At 35.3% G+C, this 12646-nt stretch overlaps 1 protein-coding gene across 2 annotated transcripts in view; it reads right to left on the reverse strand.

Moving 5' to 3' along the window:
- THSD7B (thrombospondin type 1 domain containing 7B) overlaps positions 1-12646 on the reverse strand; it is a 919482-nt gene that overhangs the window by 63546 nt on the left and 843290 nt on the right. The gene's annotated exons all lie outside the window — the stretch shown is intronic.

A 12646-nucleotide genomic window follows, 5' to 3' on the forward strand; every position in this document is an offset into this window, starting at 1 on the left:
GGAATTATAAAATCAATATTGCCAATACACTAGAACCTTCTTCCTATTTAGGAATGCGTTTGGTCCACAGAGCATGGACAACTGCATGCTGTTGCCCTTCTGGCAAAATTAATGTGAAAATGTGAACTCCAAAGATATCCTGCAAATATCATGATACCTGTGGCTCTACATGTCCTCCTGTAGCCTCAGCTCCTATAATGCTCTTGACCCAGTTCAACCGGCCTGCCAGATTTCATCCAGCTGGTCTACCCACAGTGGGCCTTCAACCTCCTCCTACTCGAACAATCTTCTTTCCACTGTCCTCCAAATCCTATTCACTGTTTTCAGAACACTAATCAAGCCTCACTCCTCTCACAGTCTTTTGTCTAACAATACCATGTTCTTCTCTTCCTTTGTGAGCAAACTGCCACTCATGCTTAGGAAATTCTGTATAGAACTGCTTCTAAACACATATACATACATGTATCCTCAGGTGCTACCTTTCTTTACATCACCATTCTGTTTCTTCATCACCCTGCCTCTTACTTTCTTTACAAATTCCTTTAGGGCATGTTGGATCATAGCTTCTACTTCTCATGTCACTCCCTGAAAGTCTCAATATCAATTATATGTCGCGGTTTTTCAACAAATACCATTAAACATGTTCACAACATGCAATCCCAGACCCCCAATCTAACGATGCCCATAGATTCTTAAGTCATGGGAAAAATAAAAGTCTGCGGATAAAGATCATCAAATCACCATTTCTACATGTGGGATATTTTATTTGTTTTTTATTCCTATTCCTCTTTCAGATACAGTAGTAAAGAACAAAACCTGTATACTGAGTCTTGGCTACGAACCAAAATTATTATGTTGGATTGCACTAAAATATGCAAAAAGCATGCCACAAATTTTTCTTCTAATGGTAAAAGTTTGGACCATTGATACACATTCACTACCCATGTGATTTTGTATTTGGATCTGTCAGTACTTATAATTTTATACTTAATTGAATCAAATTGTCTCTGGGTAATCAAGAAGGGCCCATGAAACCAAGCAATTATTCTTAATTATCTGCACATGAATTCCATGCTAAATGCTTACCAATAATTTATTACTATTTTACCAATTAATTTGAATGCTTCTTCTCATGTGGCAGAATAATAACAAATGATTTGTCAATAAAATAAAATGAAAGCATCTTGGTAGATACTCCTGATTAGTGCTCTCCCGCATTTCTATCTTATAAAGTAATCGATTAATGTCTGAAACAAGTGTACACATGTAAAGGCTTAGGTACCTGCTTAGTCTAAGCTAGCAAGTAAAAGAGAAAATAAAACATACACACATCAATCAAATTACTATGTAACCTTGAACAATTCGCTTATATACTCTAAACCTTAGTTCCGCATCTAAACCTAGATGAGAAAGAAGAATGGGGATGGGATGAAATTTGATGAGATTTAAGAATTTTCTTCCTCAGATCTCACAGTCCATATGTGTATAAGTCTGATGGGTATAGTTCTAAAATATCTTCTTGAGGTAATCCACATTTCATACCATATAGTTTCGGATAATTAGATATTAATATAAAGAAAACCAACACTGCATCTTACTCTCCTACTAAGTTTCTTCCCATAGAAACAAGCAAGAGGATTGCGTGGGTGACTGAAATCCATGAACATGATTCAACCTCATCTCAGGCAGTATTTTCACACTTCATCTTATAAAAATTCTCCTAGTGCTGCTAACAAGTGATAGATTACTGTTTCTCCTTATTTCTTTCTAATAGCTATTTATAGAAAGTTTAATGTTAGTGTTTTTATCCTTATTTCTTTCTCTCTATTAGCTGCTTATACAAAGTCCATAAAATAATGAAGGGATGGAGGAGGGTGAGGATAAGTGAAAAAAGAAGAGAAGGGATGTTTACATCTATCTGGATGATTTCTTTATTAGATCAAGACTCCTCAAATACAGTTCTGGATCTTCTCTTCACTAGAGTAATGATATAAAGACATATTGTCAATTTCCTGCATATAGAAGTGGGAAAATGATGTGTGAATAACTAACCAAAAGTCAACTTTGGACCAGTTTTATTTTTAAAAAATCAAGGTTATATAGCTAATGTTTATTTGCTAGGGAAGAAGATGATCCAGTTAGAACCACTTAGTGTCTAGTGAGGAAACCCCTTCATGACTTACCACTTTTGTAAAGCAGCATTTACCTTAAAGTTCAATCTTCCCTTATGACATTATGCCTTCACATATTTTGTTATCTCTAGAAGCAAAGCCTTTTGCCTGATGTAAATACTTGTATTCATATCCCTCAAGATGAAATCAGACGTCCTTTTCTGTGAGCCTCAATTGACTTGCTTGGACCCATAATAAATGGAATTGCCTCATCTAGTAAACATTTCTGTTATATGTATTTATGTTTGTGCATTCCTTCCTATGGGCAATTTGGGAGTCAGTGTCTTAATTTTCTTAGACATTCTGTGCATTGTACTGTGTCTGGTATAGAGCATACAAATAATAAATGTTTGTTATGTGTAATAATTTGGTTCTTCCCGGGTAATATGACTATTTTTAAAAGCTGTTGTTAGCAGACAAATGGTCAACCCTGGATTATGATCATATTGTCTGAATGTAAGAGTTTCCCATAGCTATGTATATCTGATGAAAAGAATATAATCTTTTCTCATAACATTTCCTATAAAATCTAGATGGCATTTTCTAGAAAAATACAATCCATCAGAAAATTAATAAAAATAAACATAACTGAGTTTTAATTTACTCATATAAAAGATGGCCAACAGATAATTTAGATAAGACATTTTAAATACATCTAAACAAGGAGGTATAACTTGATATTTTTCTCATTATCACTGAACTACTAATAATCAGAGTTTAATAAAACCTGTGATAAATCCAATTATTTGTGAATTTCAATCACTCTGCACATTTCTTGTCTGGGGATGAGCATGACTCCAAGGCCTGGCCTTGTAAGCTTCCATCAGATATAGAAACCCAATGCCTTTATTCTGTTACAGGGTCTAACTGATAATTCTGAGATGGTCTCTCCCTTGGATAGCCGATTAGCCCTACTGTCAGTAGCTTTGCTGTTTCTCTCTGTGTCTTTTCCTGAGGCCAAAATGAATCTATATTTCAGGCACTTTAGTTTTCTTATTTGGAAAAATAGCGTAAAAAGTTCACAAAAAAACTTTTGCAGAGCTTTCTGAAGAAATTTTTAATGAAATTAAATCCTGGTTCTCCAAAGCTGACAAGGAATGAGAAAATACATAGAAGAGAAAAATCTGGATCTGAAGAATTGTTACTCATGCTTCACATGTTTAACACAGTTCTCAGAGATTCTTAGGAGATGGTCACAGAAGCAGAGACAAGATCTTTTCACATCATAGTGCAACAAGGAGCGCAAAACCAAGAACACACAGACCCTATGCTCAATTAAGTGACAACCCATCACCACAAATCCCAAACCACAAGCAGGTGGGACCAACAACGGAAGGTCTGGACCTGCGTGATATCAGCATCTGACAGAAGAGAGCAGAAGGTAAAAATGGGGCAATCTGATGACCCAAGGCAACCAAAATGGGGAACTAAAGCTAAGACCTGGAGAAATTTGCACACTTCAAGAGCAGGTGAATATAAGGGGTTTATGGAGAGGTCTTGGAAGCTGACACAGTCTGGATCTATTGAACGGCCAACATTAACAAGCCAGAGCTCTCTTCCGGAACAATCTCTTCCTATCCCCCGCCACTCTGCTAAACAGAAACAGGTGGGAAGAATTTCCCAACTGAGCAAAACAAGGAAAATAGCAATGAGAAAAAAGAAAGGACCAGGAAGCAAGGTGAGGAAGGAAATGGGAAACATTAAATCTCACAAAGTCAGCTGTTTTATTTTTGACTGTGTGTGTGTGTGTGTGTGTGTGTGTGTGTGTGAGAGAGAGAGAGAGAGAGAGAGAGTTCGAGCCATGAAATCAAATGAGAAGAAAACAATCCTCAACCATACTCCCTTTTAAAAGTTCACAGAAACTAATTTCACAGAAAAGTAAACAAAGAAAGAGATAAAATTAAATTCCATGAAAGGATATTCTAAGGAAAAAGAATAAAGGGCAGATTAACATCCCCATAGATTAGGCAGTGCAGCAGAAAGAAATGCACACAAAACAGATAAAAACTACTGTATCCAAAGGGGTTAAAAGTCACTTAAGAAATGACCCAAGATATAAAGGAACAGCATAACAATTAGAAAAAATTCAAAAATTAGGTAATAGAACCCAATAATTAGAACTTTAAAAATCATTTTCAGAAATAAAAATGAAACAAGAAGAAATACAGGAATAAAAATACAACAAATAATGCTTAAAGAGAAATTAAAGATGTAAAGAACAAAATTACAAAAACATTCAAAAAGAGATATAAAAGAATTTGAAAAAAACTGGCAAATAGAGAAGTAAGGAAAAGCAGATACCACATACATGTAATAGAATTTCATGAAAATGAAAACCAAAGAAAGAGCACAGAACTTAATAAAAAGAAGATTCAAAAAACTTTCCAATAAAAATAAATAAAAAAATTCAACTACTTATTAGAAAGGCACATCAGAATCACCAATACTGAGACATAACCTAGTATAATTATTAAGCTTTATAAAAGAGAAAAAAATTCATTGAGTATTGACTTATAATGACAATAAAATATCGTCATTAGACTTTTTTACAGGAAAATTTTATGAGAGAAGAAAATGTAGAAATATAATAAATATACACAAAGAAAAAAAAAAACATGATCCAAGGATTTTATATCCAGCAAAGCTCACTTTCAATTATAAAGACTAAAGATAAATGGACACAAGACCTGAATAGACATTTCTCAAAAGAAGACATACAAATGGCCAACGGGTAAATGAAAAAACGTTCAACGTTACTAATCATCAGGGAAATGCACATGAAAACCAAAATGATATATCACCTCATTTCAATTAAAATGGCTATTATCAAAAAGACAAAAAAAGTGCTGGGCATGGATGGGAAAAAAGAGGAACTTATACTCTTTTGGTGGGAATGTAAATTAGCCCAGCTACTATGGAAAACAGTATGAAGTTTCCTCAAAAAAATAAAAAATAAAACTGCCATATGATCCAGCATTCCCACTACTGTGTAGTAGTGGGAAATGAAATCAAAGGAAATTAAATCAGTTATGTTGAAGAGACATCTGCAGTTCCATGTTTATGGAAGCATTATCCATAATGCACAAGATATGGAGTGAACCTAAGTATCCATCAGTGGATGAAGGGATAAAGAAAATGTGACATACACAATGGAATACTATTCAGCCACAAAAAATGACATCCTGATTTTTTTGCAGCAACATGAATGAAACTGGAGGACATTAGGTTAAGTGAAATAAACCAGGTACAGAAAGACAAATATGGCATGATTTTACTCATATGTGGACTCGAAAAAGGCTGATGTCACAGTGGTTGCCAGAAGCTGGGGAAGGTAGGGGAGAGAGTGAAATGAGGAGAGATTGGTCAACGAATACAAAGCTACACTTAGATAAGAGGAATAAGTTCTGGTGTTCCAGGCCAAAGTAGGGTGATTATGGTTAACAATATTACATCGCACTTTTAAAAACAGCTAAAAGAGAGGATTCTGAATGTTCTCATCACAAATAATTAATGTATGAAGTGGTGTATATGCTAAATACCCTGATTTAATCATTACACAATGTATACATCTATCAAAACATCACATGTACCCCATATATACAATTATGTGTCAATTAAAAACAATTTTTAAAACATAGATATACTGTTAATAACATGCAAGAACTCAAAATATTGTTTCCATGAGCTTTATCTTAGGAATTTCCCAGAGACTGAGTTTTAGACACACATTCCAATGACTAGAAATACTTCAATATAGAGATTTGCAGTGAGCCACTTTACAGGTGAAACTTAGGTAAAAGCTACATGCTCTGAAGATATATATAAAACACAAATGTAAAAAACTTAGGAGATTTATGTGAAAAATATTAATGTTTTCAAATACTCATGTTGGTGATAGTATAGTATTATTATTCTGAGAATGTTTTCTTTTATGTGGAATAAAGTGAATGTGCAATTATTATATATTCTATTTCAATTATAATCTTCAGTGTCCTTGATAAACTTGATTCTTAGTTTATCAAGAAAAAATGAGATACAGATGTAAGACAGAACTAACTCCTATTGTTCTGAATTTCTATTGGAAACATTAGTATAATCCACTTTTATATTTTGTCTTCAAAATAAAGGAAATAATAATATATATTATAAAGTTCTGCCTACTGAAGTACCTAGAAATAGTGGAATCCAGTAACAGTAAGCACTCCTAAAGCTCTTTCGGTGGCACTGAAGAGGCATTACCACTAAAACAAATCAGGTCTTTATAGAGAAATAGCTGATTCCAAGTCTGACAAAGCAAATGTCCAAGATGAGCCTGAAACATCCTGACATATATAGCACAGAAGCTAATGAGGACCACTACAGTCTTTACTGAAATGTTTATAGGACACATTTTAAAAGACTATCACTAGGAGAATCTGAATATTATTATAAATGATAATTGAAAATGATTAAAACACATCAAATTTGTTTAAATCTGTGATTTCATAATAATACAAAAAAGTCACATATGGTGAAAGCTGCTAAGAAAATTCCCCATTTTGAAAACCAGTTAATTTTTCTTGCCTCCTCAATACAAAATGGATTATTGAGTAATTAAATAGCAGTTGAAGCAAAAATTCTTTTAATAGAATCAGTTCCACAAACAAATGAGGAAGAATGATAGAATTTGAACATAGACATTTTGCATTCCCTAAATAGCAAAGGCTCTAGTCGTTGACCATCAATGATAGCCAAATACACAAAAAGTGATAACCACACGTTATGTGCTTTCTGGTAAACAGCACACTTTGTATGAAGGAATCTTGTCAAAGAGTAATGAAGCCTTGATATCCAACTTCCAATTTACAGGAAATTTTAGGATAAAGGAATATGTTAAACCTTGCATGCAGATGCAATTCACGAAAGAGAGACTGAAAATGTTTATAGGACAGGCGGCCTGTTTCCTCACCAATAAATTACTACGAGGGGGGAAAACAAGCAAGAGGAGGAGAAGCTAGGTTAAAAGAGATTTAAAGACATATCTAAAGACACAATTAAGTGATTGTGTTTGAACCACTCTGGTTTTAGACCTGTAAGGAGAAGTAAGGAAAAGATTACCATAGACATCAGGGCAGAATTTACTTTTGAGGGAAGCAAGGAAGTTATAATCAGGAGGAAGTTGTGAAGCTCTTCCTTCCAAGTAGCTGGAGGTTCAGCCACCTGGGTGACTGTTACAAGGGTATTCGGCTAATAATGATTTAACTGTATATTTGTTAAATATATAGTTTATTTGTTCTGCGTCTGTGTCCTAATCAATTTTGAAGAAGTTAAAACAATCTTTCATCGTTCTTGGAAAATGTAAGATTATTTTCATTATGAGATTTGATAGTTTCCTGACAACCATCTTTTCCAAAGTGTGCTGTTTTCTATAGTGTGTTAAGAGGTGCCAAGGGAGAAAAACAGGGTTCCTAGTCAAATATAATGAGAAAACATTGACCTACTAGTGCTAAACAAGGATTTTTTGCAATAGAACTTGATGTTTGGCAGAGTCCGCAATTTGTTATTAAAATCTATTTTCTTTTTTCACTGTGGGCGCAAGACTGGATCACACATCCCAGGCTTCTTTGCAGTTAAGTGACCATGTTACTGAGTTCTGACAAATGACAGATAAATGGGAAGTCTTATGTGACACTTCCACCCCTGACGCTAAATCCCACTTGTCATCCTCCAACGTGCACTGGCTCCCTCCAGAGAGCTGGAATAGTGGTAACCAGAATTACACTGGAAGTCAAGCTTGAAGACAGCACACCCACCATGGGCTTGGGCCTCAGAGTGATGCATGTAACAGATTCAGATTACCCTTTCCACAGCTGGAAAACTCACTTCGGACTGTTTTATGGGTGATCAGCAAAAATTACATTACATTTGAACCATTATAATTTGGGGCTATGTGTTTTGACAAATTATCTATAACTAGTACACTGTACATGGTGACTCTTGAAGAGTCTCAAATTTTTATGTTTCAATTTACTACACTGTACGTGGTGACTCTTGAAGAGTTTCAAACTTTGATGTTTCAATTTAGCATTTCATGTTATACAATTTGAACTACAGATTTAAGACACATGAATGTGAAATCACTGTAAATTACAAAGTTATTAATTTATTATCTATATGCATCACTTGGTCTCCTTGAAAACTTTTCTATTAAGATTTACACTCGTTTTAAGCAAATAGTTTTTGAAAATACATTAAACGCAAGACACCACACCAATGAATAAAACATCATCTAAGGAAGAATTTTCTTTTTATAGTCTGGAGTTTCAAGAGATCACATCTTGTCTCCCCAAAAGACTTACAATTACACTTTAAAAGAACATACTAGGGATTTAAAAGGAAATGGAGCTATTTCACCCTCCATACAAAACAAAAGAACTTACTAATGTTGCCTCTGAGAAAGTTAATTTACTAATTTTTTATACGTGTTGGAAGGTAAGGTGGCAGGTGGGTGAGGTTAGTCTAAGTCATCCAAATAAGTGGTTTTTTGTTTGTTTGTTTTTTCAAACTTCAAGGCATTACGTATTATTGGGTTGTGAAAACAATATTAGTAACTAATACTTCCGTAGTGTTTACTATATGTCAGTCACCATTCTAAGTTCTTTAACTTATTTCATCCTTATAACTGCCTTATAAGGTAGATATATTATTATTCCCATTTTACTGATGGCAAAGAGAGGTTAAGCAATTTCATCAAGATCACACAGTTAGAGGCAGAGCCAAGATTCCAACCCTATCAGCCTTGTGAGTCCATGTTTTTAATTATGCCATCTTGGTTCTCAATTTAGTGGGTAAAAGCCAGCAATATTAAAACTGATAGGGCATAGTATAGTAAACATCTGTCATATACTCAGGGTTAAAATCATTTCAAAAAATGATATACATATTCATAACATCTATAGGTAAAGAATGATTTGTGTGTTTTTTGTGATATAAAACATATTTTTATAGTAGACCATGGACAAAAATGAAGGCCACTAATGTAATGATAAATTCTTATCAAAAGAATTTTTCCATTACATAGACTGTCATGATCATTATTGGAAAACTGTGTTTTCATTATAAAGGTTTGTTTGTCTGGTTTTTTTGTGCATTTTGCTATAAGCTATAACTTTTAAAAAGAAGTAGATGTTCACTCTATTTTTCTCTCTAGAATATTTCACTATAAGACGAAACGATTTTCTTCTTTAAATGCCAGAATTAATTTCAGAACAATACAGTTATCAAATTAAGTTTGTACCTAGAAAATAATTTGCTTTCAATTATATGACATCTAAAGCAAAAAACTGTGATTCTTAAATGTAAACTTGTCAGACGAATTAATTTCTTAGGAATATCTCTTCCCATAGAAATGAGTATGGAGTTAGGTTGGTGTCTGCAGCCTATCTAGATAAATTAGACTTAACTAGAGAAGAAGCAAAAGCTAATGTCTGAGTCAACTCTTCGTGTGTTTAGAATATTTCCTTTCACAAGGTTCTTTGTGACCGAATGTGAAGTAGGATCAAAACTCAAAAACTGTTGTTGACCATGGGCTCACAATACCAATACTGGCCATGAGGTAGAACAAAGTAGAACCGAAAGGGGTACTCCAGCAGTCCAGGTGCAGAAAGCATTCCACTAACTATACTTCAACTCCCCCCTGCTAATGCCCTGGGGCTTTTTTTTACCCTAGCCATGCCTTCCATGGATACTCTCAATACTAGAAAAGTCATTCTTCAAGTGTGGTCCCAGGACCAGCAGCATCAACATCACCTGGCAACTTGTTAGAAATACAAGTTATTGGGTCCCATCCCATTCTAGATCCACTAAATCAAAAACTCTAGGGTAAAAAAAAGACAAAAGAAAAATCTACTTCAGGGTTTGGATTCGGCAATCTTGTTTTAATGAGTCCTCTAGGTGGTTCTAATGCATGTTCTAGTTTGAAAAGCAATGCCCTCAAACCATTGTCTCTGAACTTTATGTGCACAATAACAAACTGATATCCCCATCCCCAGCATCCTCTTCTAATATTTCCCACCTCTGTTAATGGCAACTCCAACAATCCAGAGGCCCAGGTCAAAAAGTTTGGAGTCAATTTTGACTCCCTTATTTTTCTTACACCTTACAACCCAAACCTGAGCAAATCCTTTCAGCCTCATCTTCAAAGTAGAATGTACAACCCATCTATTTCTCACCATTTGTGCCACTCCTATCCTGGTAACAGTCACTATCACTCTTCACTTAGATTATAACAATAACTTAATAACTGACTCCACTCTTCCCATTCTACAGATTATGTTGACCTCTGGGGCCAGAACTATCTTCTTAAAATAGTGCAGTTCAGATTATTTAATTCCTCTCTTCCATACCCTTAAATGACTTCCCGACTTAGTGAAAACCAAGTCTATTTCTATGCCTACAAAGTTATACACAATCAGGTCCAGCATTATATCTGAATGCTCATAGCCTGCTTACACAATGTGCCTATTCACCTCCTTACACGATCTGCTTACACCTCATTCACCACTCTGGCCTCTGTGTTGTTTTGGAGAGCTCCAGGCATTGCCTTGCCCCAGGGCCTTGATCTTGCTGTTCCCTCTGCCTGCAACGCTCTTCCTCCAGTACCTGCATGACTTGCTGCTTTATTTGCTTCTGATCACCACTGCTCAAAGGCTTCTCTATTAGAGAGGCCTTCTCTGATCATGCTGTGCAAAAATATCAGCAACTCCTCCATGTTACTCCTTGTCTTTCTATATATTTTTTCTTCTCCATATCATTTATCACTACCTTACATTCTATATATTATTAATTTGGTGCTTTTGGTGCGTTTTGTTTCTTTTAAATTTTATCTTTCCCCTAATAGGCTCATGGTCTTTAGAGATACTCGACAAATAGATTTCAACAGACCGCGTGTGTTAGTGAGTGACAACGCAAGCTTTGCAAGGGCAGTCTGGCCTTTCAATTGTCTCAAGTAGAGAGAATATCACTTAGCCTCCCCAAGGGGTTGGGATATCTATTGAGTTTAATGAGATTAATGAATGTGTATCCTGAATTCCTGGGAGTTTTGGATTTTGCAAGTGCAGTGCACTCTTATCATTAATGCACTTTACATAGGTAAAAACATAGCATACAACACAAGAATGTTTACTATAACATCAATGCAAACCTGATCAGAAACTGAAACACTATAAACTAATCTGGTCAGTTAGAAGGGCTGGAGGTTTGGATTTCTGGGGTCCTTCAGTGAAGACTGTCTCTTCCTATACTTTATCTTAATTTTAAGGAATTTAACAAGGCATACATATCTGTGCATAGAGGAATAGCTCCTTACAGCTTCCACTGGTCTTTTAAGAAATAAATGGATAATAGTGAGGGAAACTAAAACTATATTCTGGGTGCTATGCTATTCCCAAAATCATAGCAACAGGAAACATTTAAAAATGTCAATACATACCTAGAACTGCTCTGAACATTCCATATTTATTACCTCACACAGCCTTTCAACCTCCCAACGAGCTAGGTGCACTTTTAATATCCTTGTTTTTACAGATAATGAAATTAAAGATCAAAGAACATAACAAGTTTATAGTAGATGTCTAAGCTGGGATTTCAATCTGGGAGGTCTAATTTGCTCCTCAGTAACTGTTACACTTGTAAAGCACTGGTGCTTGTGGTGTATGTTGAGTTGAGGATAACTGGTTAAAAAAAAAAAAGCACCACAGAGCTGTATTGTGATTGCAGTTATTGTAACTTGAAAAGCATTTAGTATGGACAATGCTAATTAGAGATTGGGAAAGAGAGGGAACAGACACAAGGACTATAGCTTATAAGCTAATCAGAAAGCAAGATAAATCACAGGCTAAAGAATGAGAGAGCCAAGCTAGGAATAGAACAATAAATAAGGCTTGCTGCCTGCCTTTGAGGAGCCCACAGTTCACAAAAGATGCTCCTAGTCTAGGGGCCTGGCTTGTCAGATTTAGAGTTAATTGGAAGGAGAAGTGCCAGATACATGTGTTAGTATTAACGAGACTGACAAGCCAGGGGCAAAAGCTATGGTATCATCAAGATGATATAACGTTCCTGGTAAGACTTCGCTGGCCTACTGCAAAGAGGAAGTTAGGATGATGCATAAATGTCAGTAGAGTTTTTGCTTAGCTAAGTTATTTGGGTGAAGATTTTATAATGGGCAGGGACATCCTCACGTAGTCTTTCTGTCTGGTATTTTATGACACTAAGGAGTTGTGAAGTTGCATATTTACAATCCAGTTAAAGGTTTTGGAACAGATAAATGATGTATAGCATATCCAATCACAGAAATCGAAGCTGTCGCCTGTTTATATTACAGTTGGAGCTTGGGAGTGAAGAAAGAAGAATGACCAAGTACAAGCCAAAATGCTGGCCTGAATTCTCCAAAAATGTCAGTTATTTGGCACTGAGAGGGGAAGAAAGAGATGAAAGAG

Source organism: Hylobates moloch, unplaced genomic scaffold, assembly GCF_009828535.3.
Source record: "Hylobates moloch isolate HMO894 unplaced genomic scaffold, HMol_V3 SCAFFOLD_24, whole genome shotgun sequence".
In the NCBI taxonomy this organism is placed as follows: domain Eukaryota; kingdom Metazoa; phylum Chordata; class Mammalia; order Primates; family Hylobatidae; genus Hylobates; species Hylobates moloch.